This window comes from Ictidomys tridecemlineatus, chromosome 11 (assembly GCF_052094955.1).
Source record: "Ictidomys tridecemlineatus isolate mIctTri1 chromosome 11, mIctTri1.hap1, whole genome shotgun sequence".
Classification (NCBI taxonomy): domain Eukaryota; kingdom Metazoa; phylum Chordata; class Mammalia; order Rodentia; family Sciuridae; genus Ictidomys; species Ictidomys tridecemlineatus.
Window position 1 is genome coordinate 95052639 of NC_135487.1, and position 25525 is coordinate 95078163.

Sequence of the window (25525 nt, forward strand, 5' to 3'; positions counted from 1 at the left end):
CCAAATCCTGACAGTGGAAGCTCTCCTCCTGGATGGAGCCAGAGCCATGGAAGACCTTGGCCAAGGCTTTTTGGGACCCCTCCTGAAGATGCCAGATAATCTCAGGGCCATAAAGAGGAGAAAGAGAGAGACAGGGGAAGAGAGAGAAAGGGGAGAGTAAGCATCTCTCTAGCACCCGAGTCTTTCTCAGTGAGGACTAGGACTTTATAATAGCCACCGAAATAGTGAAGGTCTGGGTGGGGTGTGATGTTTGGTTCTCTGTTATGTGTTCCTGGAGGTTACACAGTCCTTTGAGGGAGACCTACAAAGCCTATGCTGGTAAACTACCAGCTGGGAAGGGGAATAATTTTGAACCCAAGAGTCTAATCTGCCCAAGAAAAGAGTCCCTAAAGGCCAGTGTGGCCTTAAAGGCTGTGGTGGGGTGTTTTTCTCCCCACAGGTGGGCAAAAAGGTTTGCTGGATTTTCAATGGTCAAATCCTCCTGCCACCACCATTGGGTTTAGGACTCCAGGAAGGGGAAACTCACCAATTGAAGGCCGGTGGTGGATGGAGTTCTGGTGTTCGAGAAAATGGGTTCAGGCTGTCCAGTGAGTGGCACTTCTGAAGGAAGAGGGACCCAAAAGTGGGTTTTAACTCTCCCCCGGGATTCAACACCAATGAAAAGAAAGTGACCACAATACTCAGATCAACCAAGCGATCTTTATTACAGCAGTGTAACAGAGGAGAAAATAAAGAGAAAGAGAGAGAGAGAGAGAGAGCATGCACAAGAGAGAGAGAGACAGAGAAAGCAAGAGAGATAGCAAGAGACAGAGAGGGGCCTAGCAGGAGGGAGTTTTTATAGCCCAAATCTAATGGGGTCTCTGGGTCTGCAAGCTGCCTTGTTGGCACAAGGGGGTTAAGTGTTCGGCCTTGAGTGGTGGGATGAGTGTTCAGCCTTGAGAAGGGGGGCAAAGTGCTCAGCCTTGAGCTGGGGCTTGGGCATTTGGGCTTAAAGCAAACAGGTGATAAAGAACCAGACAGAGGGTTTGAGAGGCCAGGTCATCCTGCAGCTAACTTTGTTTGACATGCCCTGCAGACAGCTTACTCAGCCTGTCCTGCACCTAACAGAAGTAAGCCCAATTTTTATGTTGGCATCCACACAAAATCTAATACTCAATACACTTTGCATTCTTGTCCCTCACTATATCCTAAAACATTCTCTGCTCTCTTGCTGGACACTATGTTTTCAACATTCTTTCATGGTTCTGTCCATGTCTTAGCAAATCTGCCAAAAGTGGGAAATGTCAAACTTGAAGAACTTTGTTCCCTAAACTCTAAGACAGAGGCTAGAGGAAAATATTTAGAATCACCTAAGAAAAAAGAAATTATTTTATTCAATTCATAATGGATATATTGGTAGGAATAGTAAACATAAAACTCACATTCTAACATGACACATGATAAAATTTGCTCTTCAGTATAAACTGCCATACAAGTTAAAAATTTCTAATAGAATTTAGATACATAATCTAATCCTAAAAAAACTAAACTTAATAAAAATAACAGCCACTATACAGATTATGGAAATCAAGATAAATCAGAATACTAAAATATTTATACATTGTACAGATAAGAGAATAAACACCAAGAAAAATAATTTCATAGTATTAAAAAAAGCAAAAAAAAAAAAAACAAGTAGTTTAATTCCTGAAATAGTATCTAATAGATATTGAACAGGTTTTTGTTAAATAAAAAAATGTACTTGTCCAAGGAATTAGATTGTGACTGATGGGAATTAATCAGTAAACACTTGTTTTTTAAAACAAGTTTTTAAATATAATTCACATAATATTCATTGTATCTATTTAAAAGATGTTTTTAATGGTTTTTAATATATTCAGTATGTGAAATCACCATAATCAATTTTAGAACATTTTTGTTACCTCCAAAAGAAAGCTTGCACTCATTAGTAGTCATTCTGTACCTCCCTCTCTCCCACCCCTCAGACTCGAGTGAAAACAATGTATCTATCATTTGCTTCTAAGATTTTGCTTTTTTTATTTTTAGACTTAAATACTTTAATATGCAATGAAGGAAAGAGAATGCAAGTTACAATAAATAAAATGCTAGAGTACTTAAGAACACAACTTCCCTCACTTTTTCTATTAGTATATAAAAGCTATTAATATGCAAAAACCATACTTTAGTCCTTTGAATTGCCCTGAAGCTATGTTCTGAAGGGTTTGTAACACTTAAGAACTGGCATTAAAAAGGCAAAAAGCATTATAACTCATAAACAGCACACAAATCTTACTTAATCTCTAAAAATAATAGAAATGCAAATGTTTTATTCGCCATAGAGATAAAAAGGGAAACATCAGTGAAATGAATTGGACAACGTGATTCACTCTTCATTACAAGCCATTTTCCCAAATTCACAACTTTCACATTTGGTGATCTTAAAAGAAAGAAGTTAAAAAAGAAAAGAAAGAAACTTTCACTTGATGTAAATAGGCCAAGTCATTTAATGTCTCCACATGTTTAAATTGACTACACTTTTCTAGCTGGGAATGTATTTTCCTTATTTTAGTGAGCTTAAATAATGTACCCATGGTAATGAAAAAGGCCTGGCTTTAGGTCCAGAAACCTTCTCTATCCGTCTGTTTCATAATTACTCCAATATTATGGAACACAATAAGACGTTTTCTTGGTTCAGTTTTAATAGTAATAAGAATTTTTAAAATCCATGCTACTTCGCAGTTTTTCAGAGTTTTTTCTCCTAAATGTGGATTTTGAAATTCTTAGGTATGCTATATAATTATATAAAGTCCATTTCCATGTGTTCATAAACTTTAGCACCCAATAAAAGTATTAGGAATTGGGCTATATAAACTACTTCCTCATCTCCACCCCTTAATTACCAGTAATGAGTTTCACTTAGGGAACAATGAGGAACAAGTACCATAACCTACAGGCATCTAGCAATGGAGGGAATTCAGACACAGAAATTAAGGCTCTGGAAAGGTTAAGTCATAGTGGAAACTTCTGGAGTGGAGCTGAACTCTTATACCCTTTTCCCAGCTGCAGACTTAGATAAATGTGTGAGGTGTTTAGTTTGTGCATGGAACCCACCATAAACTGACATTTTATCCATTTTTTTTCCTCCATGAAAGAAAAGAAATGGAAATACAAGTGCTTGTTACCACATGCTTTTAAGGCTTAAAAGCCTATCAGTAAGCATGTTGTATCTGTGATTGAGGAGATCACTTTATAAATTGCCAGAAGAATCTCCTCTAATGGAGACTGAAGTCACTCTCTCTCCCCAAGAGCCATGAGAGAAGAGAGAGAGAGTCCCCTACTTGCACATGAAATCTCCCTTTCTCCTCCGACCTCCCTATTCCTCTCCCAAACAGGCCAAGCTGCCTTGGGAGGTGGCTGGGAGAAAAAGAAACGCTCAGTCCCCCATGGCAAAGTCTTTGGTCTTTTTCTCCTGGTCCCCCATTTTGTAGCGCAGCAGAAAGAGCAGGTGAAGAGGGTTGTCCTGGGAGGGAAGCAGCATGATCTATGCTGAAATGTTCCTGCCTTGCTCCACTTGTACCGTCTCCTTTAGGTAGAGGAGTGCCTGCTTCAAGCGTGTGGCCTGGTGAAAAGGCGAGATAGACAGCACCAGCGGTTTCTCCAAATCTTCCCCAGGGAAGGTCACCTGGCACCAAAAGGCCAAACCATGCATGCGCGCCAAGTCATAACAGCTGTAGAGAAATCGCCCACTCACCTTGCCTCCAGCTCCAGCTCCAGGACAGCGCAGGCCAGCTGGAGCTGAGCAAAGTGCTGCAGCCAGGCCAACACATCCTAGCTGGACAGACCCTGAACCAAGATCTCTGAGTGGCTCATAAGGCAGCTTGTGGTGAAACTCTAGGCAACTCATGTCCATGCATTAGTGCTGCTTCACCTTGCTCCAAGAGCCTAGGCGCCACTCTAGCATCTGGTCGCTGATGGGGGCTACAAAGAACTCAGTGAAAACTAGTAGGAGAATACTGACCTCCCTCAGCCACTGGGTGTGCAGGTGCAGCAGAGAGCTCAGCATAGACTCATGCAAAAATCCGTAGCCCATTCACTCGCTCAAGATGGCATCCACTTGCTCTGGCAACTCCACCATCTCCACCGGACCCTGCAGGACATGCACTTGGTCCTCAAGCCTGTTGAGCCGCCCTACCTCTCGGGCCTCTTGCCAAATGGCACTATCAGCCTAGGCACAGAATATGCTCAAAATGCCAGTGCCTGCGCCCACCTCCAACAAGGTCTTGCCTTGCAGAGCTGCCCAGTTCCGCAGGATGCCAAGGCGATAGGCATTGGTGAGGACGCAGTTGGAGATTCTCTCCTTCCCGACATGTCCCTGTAGCACTCCTAGTACAGGTGGTCCTGCTTGCTTGCTCTTAGTCCTCTGGGGTCTGGATCATGGCAAGTCCACCTCCTGCTCCCCGTCCTCTTCTTTTTCAGTTCTCTCCCCTCCTTTGCTGCCGCCCCCCTACGACTCTCCAGATATTTCATATAAATGTAATCACACAATATTTTGTCTTTTGTGATTGGCTTCTTAACATGATGTTTTCAGGTTTCACCTACAGTGCAGCATGTATCAGTACTTCATTTATTTTTATTGCCAAATATTCCCTTTTATGGATACACCACATTTTATTCAGTTGAAAGATCATGGGGTCATTTACATATTTTTGGCTCTTATGAATAATGCCATATGAAATTCATGTGCAAGTTTCTATGTGAACATTTTATTTTAAATTCTCTAGCATACATACCTTTGGGACTTACTGGGGCATATGCTCTTTCCCATTACTGGTTAAGTGTAAGTTCAAAAAAAAAAAAGGAACTGTTAATTCTGGCTGAGAAATTAGAAAAGACTACTTAGTAAAAGTGGTATGTGAGCTAAGTATTGAAATAGGAGTGATAGGATTCAACCAGAAAAGGGAAAATGCGATGACAGAAAGTCAGACATTTTGACTTGAATAACATTTGACTTATGTTTGCATATCATTATCCACAGTACATGTATGAAAACATAAATTGGTGTAAATATATTTTATATACAACAAGAGATATGAAAGCTGTGCTTTGTAAGTGTAATATGAATTGTAATGTATTCCGCTGTCATATAAAAAAATCAATTAAAAAATGGCATTTTAAAGAGTGGTATATCAGCAGTAAATCTTCATCAACACAGCATATGTTTTTACTTCTGAATGTTTTATTAGTATATTATAGCTACACATAATAGTGGGGCTCATTTTGACATAATTATATATCATGGAATAAAATTTTCTCCACTTCAGTCCCCAGTACTTCCTCTTTTCATCTCCTTCCCCCTTCTCCTATTTCATTTCTACTCTAATGGTCTTCCTTCTATTTATTTATAATTTTAAAATTTAGTTCTTTATATATAAACATAAAGGTCAAATTCACTGTGGTGCATTCACATGTACATAGCATAATTTGGTATATTTTAATCCATTGTTCCTCTCCTTTCCCATTCCTCCTCCCTCCCCATCCATTGCTCCACTGATCTCCCTTCTATTTTCACAGGATTCCTCCCCCACTTTTTCCCCTTTCTTTGGTCAAGCTTTTTTCTATGAGAGAAAACATTCAACCTTGACTTTCTGAATCAGACTTATTTAATATATATATATATAAGTATAATACTCACAAAATTTAATATTTAACTAGAACTCTACTGTTTCATGGCATTGAGTACATTCACATTTGTACAACCATCACCAACATCCATCTTCAAAACATTTCCATCTTGGCAAATTGCAAATTTTCACCCTTAATAAAGATAACTCCCAGTCCCTGGCAACCTCCACTTTACTCCTAGAGTACTTTTGGACTGTTTCTTTTTCACTTAGTAAGAGAGGTCCACCACTGACTATATTTACAGGCCTTGCTGCACAAACATGATTGAGTGTATTGTAAGGACAAGTAACAGAAAATAGGAAAAAAAAAAGATGGAGACAAAAACTAAACATATGGATCTCTATCCACAGGCTTAAACAGCCCTGCCACAGAACTGCCTGATTATTTTACATCAAGAAATTGACCTTCCATCTGGTGCTGTGGTGCATAACTGTAATCCCACCAGCCTGGGAGGCTGAGGCAGGAGGATTGCAAATTCAAATCCAGCCTTAGCAAAAGCAAGGGGCTAAGCAACTCAGTGAGACACTCTCTCTAAATAAAATACAAAAAAAGAAGGCTGGGGATGAGACTTTGTGGTTGAGCATACCTGAGTTCAATCCTGAGTACTAAAAACAAAACAAAACAAAACAAAACAAAAAACATAAAAAGAAAAAAAAAACAGAAATTGACCTTTGTTTGACCTTCCTATAATCCCAACTACTCAGGAAGCTGAGGCATGAGGATTGCATATTTGAGGGCAACCTGGGAAGCTTAGCAAGACCCTGTCTCAAAATAAAGTTTGTAAAATGGGCAGGGGATGCAGTTCAGAGGTAGAATGCTCCTGGTTTCCAGTCCCCGGATTTTTGAAGCCATTTTCACTTTGCAGATTCACCAGCAGTTTCACACTTTCCCAATTTCCCTGCCTTCACAGGAGGCTAGGCACATCACAGTCCCACTATACCTTCATGTCCTCAGGGTCCATCCATGGTGAGGATTCTGCTGAGGGTCCTATAGGCACTTCAATGTTCCCCTCTTGTACCATCACAGTCCTGGCATTGAACTTCACATGTTTTACCATAACCTTGAAATCTAAATGTTGTAGAACCCTGAGTCCCCAGAACACAGCTAACCTGAAGCACACTTGCTTCCACTGATGCTTTCTGTCAAGAAAGCATTTCCTAGTGCATCCTCTTGAAAAACAACTTGGCAATGCCTCAGAGTTATACTATGATGGAGGAAATTATACTATGATGGAGGAAATTTCCAAAAGTGTCAAATAAAAATGAATCACTGTATAATCCTAATCTACATGTCTACTAAATCATATTAGTTAGTAGAGTGAGTGATTGGACTAATCAAAAATTGAGTATTAAAGAAAATTCTTTTTAACACTGGTTTATTTTACTTGAATATAATAACACATAAGTAATTAGCTTAGCCTTATAAAAATATGGAGCTTGGTCAAAATATTTATATATTTTTTAAATTAATGGTAGACTACACATACCACTCACCATCACAACCATTTTTAAATGTACAGTTCAGATCAGTGGCTTAATTACATTCACACGGTTGTGTGCCCAAACTTCAGAACTCTTTATCTTACAAAACCAAAACTCCATTTCCATTTAGCAACTCCATATTCCACTATTCGTTCCCAGGCAATCACCAGTCTAACTTTCTTTCTCTATGAATCTTACTACTCTGGGTCAGATTAACTAATGTTAAGTAGAATTATACAGTATTTGTCTTTAGTTCACATAGCATCATATCCTTAAATGTCATTAATGATGTATCAAAATTCCCTTTCTTTTTAAGGATGAATACTATTCTACTCTATATGTCTATGCCAAATTTAGTTTATCCATTTAACCTTTGATGAACATTTAAAATGCTTACTCCTTTGGCTACTGCAAATAATGCTATGAGCATGGGTGTCAAAATATCTGTTTGGTTTTTGTTATCAATTCTTTTGGGGACTTATATCCCAAAGTTGAATTGCTTATTAAGTTTCTTCAGCAACTGCCATACTGTTTTCCATAGTGGCTGCACTATTTTTGATTACCCGACCAACAACACAAGAGGGTTCCTATTTTTCCATTCCCTTGTCAACACTTGTTATTATTATTATTATTTTTGAATAGTAGCCAATCATAATGGGTGTGAGGCAGTTCCTAATTGTAGTTTTGATTTTCATTTCCCTAATGATAAATGATTCTGTACATCTTGTGCTTATTGGTCATTTGGGCAACTTATTTGGAGAAATCCTTTGCTCATTTTTTAATCAAATTTTATTGTTGTTGAGTTGAAGGAGTTCTTTATTTACTTTGGATTTTTTAAAAAATATATTTTTTTAGTTGTAGTTTGACACATACCTTAATTTTACTTATTTATTTTTATATGATGAAGGTGAATGGTTCACTGGAGGCCAATAATTAACATTCTGCTTTGTAAACATGTAACTTAAGGTCACACATGCTAGGCAAGCACTCTACTGCCAAGCTACAACTCTAGCCCTTTACTTTGGGTATTTTTTTAAAAATATTTTTAGTTATAATTGGACATAATAACTTTATTTTATTTATTTTTCTATGTGGTTCTGAAAATCGAACCCAGTGCCTCACACATGCTAGGCAAGTGCCCTACCACTGCGCCACAAATCTAGCCAGACTCTGGATATTAAACCCTATGGGATATGGGATTTGTAAGTATTTTCATCCCTCGTATAAGTTGCTATTTCACTATCGACTTAACAAGTTTTAAATATAAATAAAACTCTTGGGTTTATTTGAAACTTCAATATCACACTTGAAGGTCTTAAAATATTATACTTTTCTAGCTTGTACCTTTCCCCCACCCAGTTCTAGGTATGACATTACTGCAGTCTTTTTTGAGCTTTGTGATAATTTGAGACTTAGACCTCTGGATAAGAAATCTAAACTTTTCCTCTGTCATGTAATGAGTAAGTCACATAAGACAGTAAAAACTCTTGGACCAGTAGGGGGAAAACCCAAAGTTTAGACTTGCTCTATCACTTATTGCTAGTGTAATACTTGAGTAAGTCATTTAACTTTTTTTGACCTTAAGTTACATGTTTACAAAGCAGAATGTTAATTATTGGCCTCCAGTGAACCATTCACCTTTATACAGCATGGCATTTTCACCATGTGGTCCAGCAGTCATGTTCTCTGGTATTTAATCCAGTGAATTGAAAACATATCCATATAAAACCCTAACTATGCATGTTTATAGCTTCTTTATTAATAACTGCCCAAACTTGGAAGCAATCAAGATGTTCTGATGAAAACAAATGAATTGAATTCTAGATAACAGAATATTATTAAGCATTAAGAAAAAGTTAGGAAGCCATGAAAAGACATGGAGGAAGCTTAGATGCACATTACTAAGCAGAAGATACCAGTCTGAAAGGGCTCCAAACTGTTCAATTCCAACTACATAATATTCTGAAAAAAATTAAAAATTTTTAAAAGAATTGAGGAAGAATGGGGGAATAAATAAAAAATCAGACTTTTCTCATTCTCTGCTCAGCCTAAAAGAAAAAAAAGGAAAAAAAAAGCAAGCAATATGTTTACCTGTATTTACCATGATTAAAGCCAGATGTTAGTTGCAAGAGAAAGGGTGAAGCTCATCACAGGATAGTTTTTCATTTCCAAGTCTTGCAGAGGACAAATCAAATGATACCCACTGCACCTTAATACCATTAGGAAGCTGCCTATTTAGAAACTCCTCAGCACATAACACACTTTCCCCCTTTATCTGGCATCACCCTGTTTGAAGTTACACCTGTATCAGGATCTCGGTATTACATATATCATCTGTGGGGACTTTGAATAATTTTTTTCAGAAAATGTGGATCCCTAGGCTTTCTGTGAGAATTAAATAGGATAGTATATTTCAGAAGGATCGTGAGTTAAAAGCCAGCCTCAGAAATGATGAGGTGCTAAGCAATACAGCCAGACCCTGTCTATAAATATAAAATACAAAATAGGGCTGGGGATGTGGCTCAGTGGTCCAGTACTTTTGAGTTCAAGCCCTGGTACAAAAAAAAATTATATTCAAAATGCCTAGTGGACTAGTTTGCCTGCAATGACTAAATAACTGACTTGAGAAGGCAGCCAAAAAGTGTCCTAACCACCAGGTGTCACCATTGGGCCAGGAGTATTCACCCAACTGCTCCAGGCAGGGGGTAGAACCTAGCAGCAAAACAAGACTGTCACTTTCACATACAGGACATTCAGAATTGATATAGGCTTTTCCCTACCTTGGAAGCTGGTATTACACAAACACACACACACACACACACACACACACACACATTATTTGAAGTATTATAATATTTCAGTATTCTCTTATAGGTGTGCTAAACATTATGTACTAAAATTAATTAGCTAAATATCCTCAGATTTGTTACCAAAATTTAATTTTTAAAATTATCCTCAGTGGACTATTTATTAATTTTGAGAATCAATAGTGCTTTACACATCCTTTGGTTTATCAAACCAGACATTATCGGTTTCCCATAGACTTCAACATTGACACAATGGACAATTTTCTGGCTCCAATTCCACAATCCATTGACATTATTTCCTTTACAATTTTAATGAGCTGACAGATAAAAAAAGAAAGTACAATAGTTTTAGTGTAAAAATAAAGTTTGTGACAACTAAATGTGGGTTAAAACAAGATTATTAGTCAAATCGAAATCCAAAAACTAAAACTTCTTTTAAATACTCAATATTTTAAATTCTTTTAAATACTCAATATTCTTTTAAATACTCAATAGGAAAAAAGAAAGGGATTAAAATGTGTTGAGGGTCTACCAAGTGCCCAGCCGTGTACTGATACAGGCATTTTTTTTCCCTTTTATCTAATGCCTGTCACCCAGGGTAAAAAAGAGAATAGAAGGAGTTAAAATCACACCTTCCCTTTTAAAATTTGCCCATACTCGGAACTGAAAATGCTTAAGATCAAAGTCTGCAGGGTAAGCTTAAAATAAAAAAGAAAAACTTGCTACATGCATAGCAATTACCTGTCCTGTATAAGCACATGCAATATCTTGTTAAAGTGTATGTTCTCTTGGTTACATAAAGTTCAGGTCTTTTAACTTGAGATTTTTATTCTTTAATCTCAAGGACTCCCTTTCAGTAACCTCTGAAAGGGTGTAATTGAAAAGATTCTGTTTCCCAGTTAATTCATTTATTCATTCATTTATATAAAATATTTTAATTGCATAAAATGTCAATCACAAGATAGTCCCAATGATTTAAAAAAAAAGAAAAAACTAAGAATTTTACCCTTTACTGATGCAAAGCTGTTTAGATCCAACATTAAAAGACATGGCATCAAGCTAGGTGCCTAGGAGTCTACTTGGCTCAGCTACCCATCAAGCCCAGCGGCTCTGAGGCTAAGGCAGGAGGATCACTAGTGGCAGCCCAGCCTGAGAAACAAAAACCCTGGATCAAAATTTTAACAAGGGTGTAGAATTTATAGCTCAGTGGTAGAGTGAATAAATAGCATGTGTGCAAGGTCCTGGGTACAAACGCCTGAACTACAAAAACAAACAAACAAACAAATTCCACAAGCAGTAAAACATAGAATTCATTTAGGTAGAAGTTGAAGGAAGAAGCAATGAATTGCAATTGACCAGTTTTCTGAATTTCAAATAATGCAAAAGATTTGAGATAAAGTGAGGGGAAAGTGTTCTTGGTAAAAGAAATAGGAAAAATAAAGACCCAGAAACAGAGTGTAAAATGTGAGAATGGGTAAAACTTGTTGCCCAGCAGGACAGAGGGGGAAAAAATCAGTGGGAAGAGTTGGAGGACTTTGAAGTTTTTCACTTGGAAAACTGGGTGAACTGAGTACTGGAAGCAGGAGGAGGACAGGTTGGGAATGGAGAAATAATGAGACTTTATCTGAAATGCTTGCAGGAAGAGAGGGCCAGCCTTAGATCATGTGAAAGGTTAAGACTTAACATATGCTTTTGAGGATTGTGGTATTTACTGATGGCTGAAGTTCAAAAGGCAGATAAAAATGAGTTGCTCTGAAGAATAATTAATGGGTAGACAGAGGAGGAGTCAATTGTGAAGTCTTTCAAGAACAAGGAGCCAGAGAAAGAGGAAAATCAAGAAAGAGAGATGATCTGGAAGCCAAGAGAGAGTTTTAACCATTCAACATTTGTAGTTACTAAGACCTACTGTGTGCCAGGCTATTATGCTGGGATCTAGATACAAAGGAATAAGACACACAGGGGCTTACAAATGAATGGAAGAAAACAGAAAATCAACAGATCAATGAGAGACAGAAAGAGACAGAGACACGCAGAAAGCGAGAAAGACTCATTTCTTGTCCTAGGACTCTTCATTGTTCAAGATCTTACAGTCTTGGAGGACACAGGTAAGTAGGCAGTCCTAGTACAAAGTAATAGTGAATACTCTCTCTGTATAATGGTATATAAAGACTGCAGAGGGAGAGTATTGTACCATCTCAGGGAAGCTTCTGAGGGTAAGTGACTTTTTGATGAGAGTCGGGGTGAGGAGCAGTTTCTAGCCTACTCTGCATGTGTAGTGGCTCAGAGGAAGAGAACACATTGCAGAGGGAACTGAAATTAATTCTGTCTGACTGCAGTTTTCAGTGGGGCTGTGGTGATGGGTAGAGATGGGAGCCACTAATGTTTTAAGGCAGAAGAAGTGCATCTTAGAAAGACCTCCAGCTGTAGTAAAACTGGAAGATGAGAGATGGTCTGTTACTCTTTTTTAGACTTATAGTCAAAAAACGTTGGTTATTAAACACCTACTATGGGTCAGGGTCGAAACAGACATCATACTTAAAACGTTTAGATGGGGGAAATTTAATGAAAGGACCCTACAGAGTTGGGGGCAGGATCAAGAACTCACAGTTTTGTGGGGAGTTGAAAGGAGGCAGAGATAAATATTTGATCTGTCTCAACTTCTGTTTTCTAATCTTCTGTTGGAGTCTCCCATGATCTGCCCCAACCAAAGCCAGAAGGTAAAGGAGCCTGGAATATGCAGTTAATACAGGACAGCCTTAGGAGGCAGAGATGATAATGACGGGTAGTAGTAAAATGATATAAAGCTACCAGTACAAACCCAATTCATCCAGGATTTACTGTAGGAATCCACAACCACTCTAGATATTTCAAAACACAAAGGAATTTTATCTGGCATTCTAGTGCTTCTGAGGTGCTTGGAAGAGATGGAGGAGTAGAAATTCCCAGACAAGTGAGTCTAAAGTTACATCAGTTAAGATGAACACTACTAGTCTGCTCTTATTTCACTTCCTTTTTAAAAAAATGTTTATTCTTTTAGCTATACATGACAGTAGAGTATATTTCGACGTATCATACATACATCGAGTATAACTTCCCATTCTTGTGGTTGTATATGATGTGGTGTTACACTGGTTGTATATTCATATATGAACGTAGGAAAATGATATCCGATTCATTCTACTGTCTTTTCTATTCTCATTTTCCCTCCCTTCCCTTCATTCCCCTTTGTCTAATCCAATGAACTTCTCTTTTTTTTCCCTTCACCCCCTCCTTATTGTGTGTTAGCATCTAGATATCAGTACTTTGATTTTGAGGGATTGACTTGTTTCACTTAGCATGATTGTCTACACTTTCATGCATTTACTGGCAAATGCCATAATTTCATTCTTCTTTATGGCTGAGTCCATTATTATGTATACCACATTTTCTTTATCTATTCATCTTTTGAAAGGCACATAGTTTGGTTCCATAGTTTAGCTATTGTGAATTGAGCTGTTATAAACATTGATGTGGCTGTTGTCACTATAATATGCTGATTTTAAGTCTCTTGGGAATGTGCCCAGGAATGGGATAACTGGGTAAAATGGTGGTTTCATTCCAAGTTTTCTGAGGAATCCCTTATTGCTTTCCTTAGTACTTGCACCAATTTGCAGTCCCATCAGCAATGTATGAGTGTACCTTTTCTCCCATATTTTCACCATATTTACATCACATTTATTGTTATATGTATTCTTGATAATTGGCATTCTGACTAGAGTAAGATGAAATCTCAGTATACTTTTAATTTGAATTTTTCTAATTGATAGAGATGTTGAACATTTTTTATATATTTATTAACCAATTGTATTTCTTCTGAAATGTGTACATTCAATTTCTTTGTCCATTTATTGATTGGGTTATTTATTTGGTTTTGGGTGTTAAGTATTTTTTTTTGGGGGGGGGCGGTCCTAGGATCGAACTCAGAAAACTTGACCACTGAGCCTAATCCCCACCCCTATTTTGTGTTTTATTTAGAGGCAGGGTCTCACTGAGTTGCTATGTTCCTCACAGTTGCTGAGGCTGTCTTTGAACTCACAATTCTCCTGTCTCAGCCTCCCAAGCTAATGGGATTATAGGTATGCAGCACCACATCCAGCTGGTGTTAAGTTTTTTGAGTTCTTTACATATCCTGGAGACTACTGCTCTATCTGAGGTCTAGGTAATAAAGACTTTCCCCCCATTCTGTAGGCTCTCTCTTCACATTCTTGCTTCCTTTTGTGTGACTCCTTTACTTCCAAATATGGAAGCTTACATTTCTAGGTCCACATGTAGATAGGACCATGTGACTATTTCTAGCCAATTATATCTGAGAGGAAGTAATGTGTCACTTCCAGAATGACACCATCACAAACTTGTGAGCACTCTCTAGACTGTCTCTTCCACGACACTAAAGTCATGGAAGTGACCCTGGAGCAACATAGTAGGTACAAAGTTGAAGCATCCTAGATTCTAAAAACATTGAGAGCAACTGTCCTCATCTGCAGTAAACATTTTGGTGTAAGAAAGAAACTTCTACTGCATTAGGCCACTGAGATTTGGGGAATCATTTGGGTTTTTTTATTTTTTAATTTATTTTGAATTTTTAATTATAATTAAACACAGTACCTTTTATTTTATATATTTATTTATTTATTTTTATGTTGTGCTGACAATTGAACCCAGGGCCTTGCAAGTACTAGAGGAGTGCTCTACCACTAAGCCATAACCTTACCCCCGAATTATTTGTTACTAATAAGCCTGGCTTATTCTGACTAGAATGTACCTAGAATTAGAAACTGCTATTGCTGCTGTCAGCACTGAGTCTCACACCATGAAGACCACAAGGGGAGTATGAATGTCACATACATGTCATAACACCTCACAAGTGACCTGCAAATGCAGGAAGGTAACCTTCATTTACTTGTACATTTTTTTTCTAAGTATATTTTTTTGGCAGACCTTATTTTTACCTAAAACTCAAGTGGGAAGGGATTCTGAGAAATGTCATTTTTAGCTTTTCAACTTCTTCAAACAGGAGGGTGGAGTGGAAGTTTGAAAGGGTACCAGTAATGTACCCATAATGCAAGTTTTTCAAAGGCAGGGCTGGTTTTGCTAATTATCTTTGTATGTTTTGTATCCAGTCTGGGACGTGACATTAGTGGTTGTCAAAAAATATTTCTTGAAATAATCTAAGTTTATGGACCAATACTAAGTTTTTATCTTTCAGGTGAAATAATAGAGATGTAAAATAAGTGCTAAAACTACTCCCTGGTAAAGATTTTAGAGTTCTGAAAGTACTCCTAGACTATAAGAAGTAAATAGCAGAAGTCATCAATACAAAGGAGTGGAGGTTGGCAGAAGAGAAAATAGCCATACCAAACAATTAGATAATACCTTGTAAGTTACGTTAGATTCAACTGCAAATAAAACTTAAAACTGCATTGACTTAAATATCATAGGAGCTCATTGTTTCCTTAAAGACAGTGGGTAAACCAACTGAATCTCTGCTATGGGAGCTCCTTGACCCTCAGGAACTCATGCACTGTTATGCCATCCTCTTTAATTTGTGGTTCTGACCAGATGGTTGATGATAGCTGCTTGTGCTCCAGCCACCACTTATCAGTTTCAGTCACCAAGAAGATGGTAGAAAGAAAAGTATGCTCCCTCCTTTCAAGAACACTTCCTAGTAGATGCACACTCTTGTTTTCTTTAAATCTCATATAAATGAATGTGCACTGTGAACAGAAGTGATGATACCAATTGAGGCCTGGTCCATAGAGACTGCCTTTATGTGATCCTCTTCATTTCTGGCATCTTCTGGTCAGATTTTTGCCATCAAGGGAAACATTGTATATCACATATTGGATGACAGAGCCTCTACTAACCTGGATTCCTAGGTGATTATGAATCAAACAGTTACTCCCCTCACACCCCCCCTTGGCCAGGAAATGCTTACACTGAACTGTTAAGTGAGCAAGAAACAAAAATGTATTGTGACCCTTTGAGGTATATTTGCCACAACAACTAGCATTGTCTTCACACAAAAATTGTTACAGAAGCAGGATGCTATTTTAAGAATCTCAAACTTATTAGGCTGTAGACAGCAAGAAAACTTACCAGAGACTGGAAAATGGAAATCCATGGCAAAATGTCTTGGTATCTTTTCTCCTATTAAAAACATAACACCACAATTTGGATAAGTTACAATGAAGAGTGGTTTATTATGGCTTATAGTTCTGCTTCAAGGTCAAAGGGCTGCATCTGGTTATGGCCTTCTTGCTGGCAGAGTCCCAAAGTGGTGCAAGGCATCACAAGGCAGGAGAGAGGGACCATGAGAACTGCCTTTTGTAGCAAACCCACTCTCAATCAATTATTCTTTTAATGTGTTAATCTATCAATCACATAAATGAGGTAATCCATTCATGGGGGAAGAGCTCTAAACACCTGCTAAATGTTCTTTCTCTTACTGTCCCATATGGATTCAGTTTCAGTACAAATTTTGGGTATTGAAACAATAATACAAGACATTTGGTAAGAATTGACTGCAGTAAATTAAAAGGACAATAAGATGCCTCTAAATTCCATAGCTGTAGAAGAGGTTGGAAAATGGAATGCTGTGAGGCTATATTCACTGGCTGTATTTAACAAGATATTGGAAAAATAATATGAGCTCCTAGAATAATGAAAAGATTTTCAAACATGATGATAAAGGAATACAGAAAGTTCAGAACTTTGGAGCCTTTAAGGGTTGAAAAAGCTGACTATTCTATACTTCAAAGAATAGGACATGAATCTGAAAAGGCATTTGAGGAACAAATTTCAGTTATGCAGCAAAAAATAGATTTAGGACGTGGCCTCATATTGAAGGTCTCTACGTAGCTCCCTCAAATTCAGAAAAAAATAGGCATAGGAATGAAGCATCAAAGAAAAAGGATCAAGAATTATCTCTAGGAAACTTTCATGTTTACTGGCTTATGAAACTGACAGGGAAGGAAATGGATCAAAAGTCTTTTCAGTGTTTGAGCAATTGTACTGCTAGGAAAATCACTTAAGAGCTTATTTTAAAAGCTGTACTCTTTCTACAGAAGTCATGCTTCTCAATACCAATTTCAAATGCAGGCTTAGAGGAAGAACTTTCAGAACACAGACCCAGTGACTACAGAGGACAAAGCACAAGAGGGTTTCCTACTGAGAGTGGTGCCAGGGTCTAGTGGAGGAACTTCCCATTCAGGTCCATCACAGTGCCTCCTAGCAGAATCTCATCCTTGCATAGGCCAATGTCTTCTTTTCTCTGTTTTCCTACCTGGACATGTTGATTGCAGTAAATTTTCTGCATTGTTACATACTGGGTGCAGGTTGGAACAGATATCAGTTCATGGGTTGCAGTAGAGTTTATCACCCTCAGCACTACTGATATGTTGGACAGAAAAGTTCTTTTTGTGAGGCTGTCCTGTGTATTTTATAATGTTCAGCAGCCTTCCTGGCCTCTGCACACTAGTTGCCAATAGTATCCACGTCACTTCCCTAATTGTGTCAGTCAAAACGTTTCCAGACATTCCACAAAAACCACCTCTGATTGAGAATTATTGGTCCAGAGGATAATATGAAGAGATATCACGGTCAGATGGAGAATCCTGTGCACTACCTGGGAATCCTGTATTTTGAATTCAATGCAGTGGCTGGGTGGGATTTTATGTTATCTTACTTGGTGAAGGAATGAGCATATTATTTGTTTGCTAAAAATAAAAGATGAAATGGTGATTTGGTGACCAAATGAATGGACTATAGCATAGAGTTCAAGGTTATCACCAAACCTGCTTTCTCATAATTCATGATAGCTAAGATCCAAACTGGGATTAGATAACCCACTCTGCTTAGCCCTAAATATAAACATCCAACAAACAAGAATGTCTGCCAGAGTACTACTAGCAATGGCCTAAAACTCAAAGGACTGGGCAGAGCTTTACATCCCTCTAGAGGATCCTGTTCTATAATTGATAAACCCTGATATACCTCACCACATTTAGCATTTATCAGCCTATATACTGCCATCTTCAGCAAACCCTAACAAGTTCTTATAGTAAGCAAGAGAATTTTACATTAATATGTTAGGTCAAGGTGTAGCCTATAAGGTGGAAAGTAATGAACTACATTTTCTACTTATTAGAACAAATCTTCACGACAGCTTTTATGAAATTTAAAAGCCCAAGTCATATTTAGTAGTAAGTTAAAAATAGAGAGCTTAGCTGAATTGGGCAATAAAGTATGCACACACCACCCGTCACCATCTTCAAATATAATTACACAAAACTTGATACATAATCCACTTGATTAAACTGTATGAGAAGAGATAAATCATAACAAGGTAGACATACTGGAAAGTGTGTTTGGAATAATCAAAATGTAGCTTATTCACTAAATCATCCAGCCTGCACCTGGGAGATTTCACCCTATATGAACATTTTGAACTAATGCTACCCAACAATCACTTCCCACTAAAATGTGATTAATTTTAATAAATAAAACATTTATCTTAAATAAAAGTAGAGGAGATATAAATTATTACCAGGAGCTATAGAGAAAGCACTGTAAGGAAAGATGAAAAAATATTTTATAGTGTAAAAAAGCAAAGACTAAAACTTCTACCTTTTGCATAATGATTTAACCAGAAAAACCTTGACAAGAAGAATTTAAGCCAAGCACCTCGAAACAAGATGAGCTCTTATGAGCAGCTAATAAGAGCTCATCTGTCTATGTTGCAAAACAGGGAAATGACTTATAAGTAGAGGTGAAAAGCCTAGGCAGCTTGGTGATAGTTGGTTGTCCAGATTAGAATTTTAGATCTACTTTAAATTTACCTGAAGCACAAGCAAGCCAAATGTAATTTTAAATGTTAATCTAAAGAGGGACAGCTCTTTAGAATCAAAGAAAAACCTTAATTAGGGAGTAAATCTGCTAATTACCATAGTTTGCCTAAAAGCAGTCTTAAATTGAAAAAGCATTAAAGCTTAACCTTATCATCAAAACTTAATAACTAACTCTCAATAAGCTCCTAAACCAACACTGGACTAATCTATTTTTCTTATAGAAGAAATTATGTTAAAATGAGTAACAAAAAGATAGTTCTACCTGCATAAGTTTATATCAGACTGAATAATTCACTGATAGTTAACACTGATAGTTAACCTTTGACATCATCAATTATACTATATATTGTTGCTCCTACCCTAGACCTAACCTTGGCATTTACCATGTGAATCCCCCTACCTATACCCCAACCCCTGACCAACATAAATATAGACGTACTATTCATTCTCGCTACCTCAAGCCTAGCTGTATATGCAATCCTGTGTCAGACTGAGCCTCCAACTCTAAATACTCTCTAATTGGAGCATTATGAGTCATAGCACAAACAATCTCATATGAAGTAACCCTAGCCATTATTCTCCTCTCTGTATTACTAATAAATGGCTCTTTTACTCTATCTACCCTTATTACCACTCAACAGTTCACATGACTACTACTACTGACATGACCCCTAGCAATAAAGTGATTCATCTCAACACTAGCAGAGACCAACCAAACTCCGTTTGACTTAACAGAAGGAGAATCAGAACTTGTACCAGGCTTCAACGTCAAATATGCCCTTTCACCTTATTTTTTTATAGCTGAATACACAAATATTATTATAATAAATGCCCTAACAGCAACCTTCTTTATAAGGACATTACTCAACCCTTCCCTTCCCAAAACTTTTACACTCAGTTTCACCCTAAATACCCTCATTTTAACTTCTATGAATTTTAGCATTCTATACATGATTTCATTATGATCAACGTATGCATCTTTTATGAAAAAGCTTAATACGCCTCACTCTGGTTCTATGCATATGACATATCTCACTTTCCATTATCACTGCATGTATACCACCCCTAATCTAAAAAAATATCTCTGGTAAAAGAGTTACTTTGATTGAGTAAATAATAGAGGTTTAAATCCTCTTATTTTTAGAACCATAGGAGTTGAACCTAATCCTAAGAATTCAAAATTCTTCATGCTACCTTTACACTGTGTCCTAAAAAGTAAGGTCAGCTACATAAGCTATCAGGCCCATACCCAAAAATGTTGGTTTATATTCTTCCTGTATTAATTAATCCCATAAACTCCTCCACAATCTACCTTACTTTATTTTCTGGAACAATAATTACACTATTAAGCTTCCACTGACTACTTATTTGATTAGGCTTAGAAATAAGTATGCTGGCAATTATTCCCATGCTAATGAAATAATTACACAGAAGCTGCATGCAAATATTTCCTAATTAAAGCCACTGCATTAATAATCTTAATAATAGGCACAATTATTAATTTTACAAACTTAGGCCAATGGACCCTATTCAATTCATACAATCAAATCTCATCATTTATATTCACAATAGCACACTCAATAAAACTGAGACTTGCCCCATTTCACCTTTGAGTGCCAGAGGTCACTCAAGGAATTGCACTTAAATCAGGACTAATTCTACTAACATGACAAAAAATTGCCCCAATCTCCATGCATATCAAATTGCATCTTCCATAAACTCCACCCTTATATTACTTATGGGAATCCTGTCTATTATGTTAAGAGGCTGAGAAGGACTCAACCAAACTCAACTATGAAAAATCTTAGCATATTTATCAATCAAGAATATAGAATGAATAATAGCAATTATTATATATAATCCAACTTTGACAATATTTAACTTAATCATTTATATTACACTTACCATTAATATATTTATACTTCTCCAATACAACAAAAAACTTCTACCTTCTCCTTATCAAATTCATGAAATAAATTCCTCCTACTAACCCCATCAATTCTAATCATACTAATATCACTAGGAGGATTTCTTCCTCTAACCGGATTTGCCTCCAAATGAATTATTATTAAGGAACTTATTTCAAACAACAATATTATCTTCTCTATACTAATAGCAATACTAGCCCTCCTAAATTTATATTTCTACACATGACTTATTTATTCTACATCCTTAACCCTATTTCCATAATTTAACAACACTAAAATAAAGTGACAATTTAAAAATACAAAACTAACTCCCCTTCTACAGAATTTTATTATTATCTCTACCTTCTCCCTACCACTCACACCTCTCCTATCATCTCTGAGCTAGGAATTTAGGTTAACCCAGACCAAGGGCCTTTGAAGCCCTAAGTAAGTGTCCAACACTTAATTCCTGAGTTAAGAAATGCAATACTCTACCCTACATCAACTGAATGCAAATCAATTAATTAAGCTAAGCCCTTTCCATGGGATTTAAACCCATAAAACTTAAGTTAACAGCTAAATGCCTAATTCAACTGGCTTCAATCTACGTCACCTGTGGTAAGTAAAAAGGCCAGAGAAGCCCTGGCAGAGTTGAAGCTGCTCCTTTGAATTTGCAATTCAATGTGATTATTCACCTCTGGGCTTGGTAAAAGAGAGCTCAACCTCTACCTTTAGATTTATACTCTAATACTTACTTGGCCATTTTATCATCTACCTATGTTCATCAACCGTTGATTCTTCTCAACTAATCACAAAGATATCACAACACTTTACCTCCTGTTTGGTGCTTGAGCTGGAATAGAAGGAATAGCACTTAGTCTATTAATTTGGGCTGAATTAGGCTAACCCCTGGAGCCCTGTTAGGCGATGATCAGATCTATAATGTTATCATAACTACACACGCATTTGTTATAAATTTTTTATAGTCATGGAAATTATGATTGATGGATTTGGAAACTAAATAGTACCCCTAATAATCAGAGCCCCTGATATACCATTTCCCCATATAAATAACATGAGCTTCTGGCTCCTTTCGACCTCTTTCCTCCTCTTGCTTGCTTCTTCTATAGTTGAAGCAGGTGCGGAAAAAGGTTGAACAGTATATCCCCCACTAGCTGGAAATCTTGCCAATGCCAGAGCCTCAGTAGAATTAACCATCTTCTGCCTTCACTTAGCAGGATTATAATCAATTCTAAGAGCAATTAATTTTATTACTACAATTATTAACATAAAGCCCACTGCTATATTCCAATATCAAACCCCTCTGTTCCTATGATCCATACTAATCACAGCAGTATTACTTATTTTATCTCTTCCAGTATTTGCAGCAGGGATTACAACACTTCTAACAGATCAAAATCTAAATACTATATTTTTTGACCCCGTGGGAGGTGGAGATCTTATTCTCTATCAACAATTATTCTGATTCTTTGGGCACCCTGAGATCTTTATTCTTATTCTACCAAGGGTTGGTATTATCTCCCATATTGCAAAATATAGTCAGATAAAAGAAACCATTCGGTTATATAGGAATAGTATGAGCTATAATATCTATTGGTTTTCTCGGATTCATTGTATGAGTGCACCACATGTTCACTGTTGGGATAGATGTCAATGATACCCGAGCTTACTTAAAATCTTCAACGATAATTATTGCTATTCCAAGAGGGGGTAAAGTTTTCAATTGACTAAGCAACCTTACATGGAGGTAACATTAAATGGTCACCAGCATTACAATGAGCCCTTGGCTTCATTTTCTTATTCACCATTGGAGGTTAGCAGATTCCTGCTAACAGGAATCATTCTGGCTAACTCTTCATTAGATATTGTCTTACATATTACATATTATGTTGTAGCTCACTTTCACTATGTCATATGTATACGAGCTATATTTGCCATCATAGGAGGGTTTGTTCACTGATTTCCTTGTTTTTCCCTGGTATATGCTAAGTAATATATGAGCTAAAATCTACTTTAATGTAATGTTTGTAGGGGTAAATTTAACTTTCTTCTCTCACACTTCTTGGGATTAGCAGAAATACCATGTCGATACTTCCACTACCCAGACGCATACATGGCATGAAATACTGCATCTTTGATGGGCTCATTTATTTCCCTCACAGCTATCATAATTATAATTTTTATAATTTGAGAGGTATTCGCATCAAAACGAGAAGTTCTTACCATAGAGTTAACACCCAATAACTTAGAATGACTACACGGGTGCCCTCCACCTTATCACACATTTGAAGAACCGACTTTTACTAAAGCCTGGACCAAGAAAGGGAAGAATTGAACTTCCCAAAACTAGTTTTAAGCCAGCCCTATAACCATTGTGACTTTCTTCATGAGATATTAGTAAAATAATTACATAACTTTGTAAAGTTAACTTATAAGTTAAACTCCTTTATACCTCTATGGGATACTCCCTTGAATTAGGATTTCAAGATGCCACATCACCTATTATAGAAAAGCTTCTACACTTCCATGACCACACTCTTATAATTGTGTTCTTAATTAGCTCTTTTGTCCTCTACAATATCACATTGATATTAACTATAAAACTAACCATACAAGTACCATAGATGCCCAAGAAGTAGAAACTATCTGAACTATTCTTCCTGCTATTATTCTCATCTTAATTGCCCTTCTCTCACTCTGTATTCTATACATAATAGACAAAATTAATAACCCATCTCTAATGGTAAAACTATAGGCCATCAATAATATTGAAGTTATGAATATACAGACTATAAAGATCTTATTTTTGACTCCTATATGATTCCAACTCCGATCTGGCTGCAGGAGATCCTCAATTTCTGGAATTAGATAACTGAATAGTACTTTCAATAGAGTTACCTATGTGAATACTAATTTCATCTGAAGACATGCTTCACTCCTGAGTGGTCCCATCCCTTGGCTTAAAAATGGATGCAATTCCAGGTTTACTTAATCAGGCTACCTTAACATCAACATGGCTGGGGCTTGACTATGGGCAATGTTCTGAAATCTGTAGCTTTATGCTAATCGTCCTTGATCTGGTCCCATTAAAACATTTTGAAAGTTGATCCTCACCAATGTTATAAATTTATTATGAAGCTACAGCAGCATGAACCTTTTAAGTTGAAGATTAGGAGCCAAAATCTCCTCATAATGAGATGCCCTAATTAGACACATCAGCATGATTTATTACAAATTTTATCAATGATCCTAGCCCTATTTTTTATATTTCAACTTAAAATTTTAAACCATCTGTACCCGTGTAACCTTTTTCCCAAAGACATTAGTTTAACTGAACAGAAAACCATATGAGAAGAAAGATAAACGGAAATTTACTTGCCTCTTTCATTATCCCTACAATGATAGGACTCCTATTGTTATCATTATTATTATGTTCCCCAACATCATCTTTCCCTCACCAAACCAACTTATCAACAACCACCTAGTGTCATTCCAACAGTGATTAATTCAACTTGTACTAAAACAAATAATGGCCATACATAACCCAAAATGATCAACCTGATTCCTAATACGAATTTCACTGATTATATTCGTGGGCCCTACAAATCTACTAGGTCTACTCTCTCACTCTTTATACAAACAACCCAGCTGTCAATGAATTTAGAAATGGCCATTCCCCTATGAGTAGGTGCAGTAATTACTGGTTTTCACCACAAGACTAAAGAATCCCTAGCCCATCTTCTTTCACAAGAAACCCCTATCCCGCTTATCCAAATATTAATTATTATCAAAACAATTAGCCTGGGGCTGGGGATGTTGCTCAAGAGGTAGCGTGATCACTTGGCATGCATGCGGCCCGGGTTTGATCCTCAGCACCACATACAAACAAAGATGTTGTGTCCACCGAAAACAAAAAAATAAATATTAAAAAATTCTCTCTCTCTCCCTCTCTCTCTCATTTTCTCTTAAAAAATAGCCTTTTTATTCAACCCATAGCACTAGCCAAACGACTAACAGCTAATATTACAGCTGGCAACTTTATTATACACTTAATCGGAGGATCCACCCTAGTATTAACATCCATTAGCCATCCCACAGCTATCCTAACTTTTATTATTCTAGTATATTAACAATACTTGAATTTGCTGTAGCACTAATTCAAGCCTATGTCTTTATCCTCCTAGTAAGTTTATATTTACATGATAATACTTAATGACTCACAAAACCCATGCCTATCATATGGTTAATATTAGCCCCTGATCTTTAACATGAGCCCTTTCTCCCCTACTCTTAACATCCGGTCTTGTAAGATGATTTCACTTTAATTCCTTTTTTCTCCTCATGTTAGGCCTAATAGCCATCATCCTTACAATATACTAATGATGATGAGATATTGTACATGAAGGTACATTCTAAGGGCACTATATAACAATTGTTCAAAAAGGTTTATGATATGAGATAGTCCTATTCATCATTTCAGAAGTATTCTTCTTCGCTGGATTTTTTTGAGCATTTTATCACTCCAGCCTAGATCCCAATCCAGAATTAGGCAGCTGATGACCTCCAATGGGAATTAACCCACTTAATCCCCTAGAAGTTCCACTACTCAACACCTCCATGTTTTTAGCTTCAGAGGTCTCAATTACCTGGGCCCATCACAGTCTAACTGAAAAGGACCAAAAGCACATAGTTCAAGCATTATCCATCATGATTGCACTAGGATTATATTTAACCTTACTTCA

General features: G+C 37.0%; 1 pseudogene; it reads right to left on the reverse strand.

The window, feature by feature from the left end:
- Positions 1 to 3286: 3286 nt before the first annotated feature.
- LOC144368613 (protein arginine N-methyltransferase 6-like) lies at positions 3287 to 6739 on the reverse strand (annotated as a pseudogene).
- Positions 6740 to 25525: the final 18786 nt, after the last annotated feature.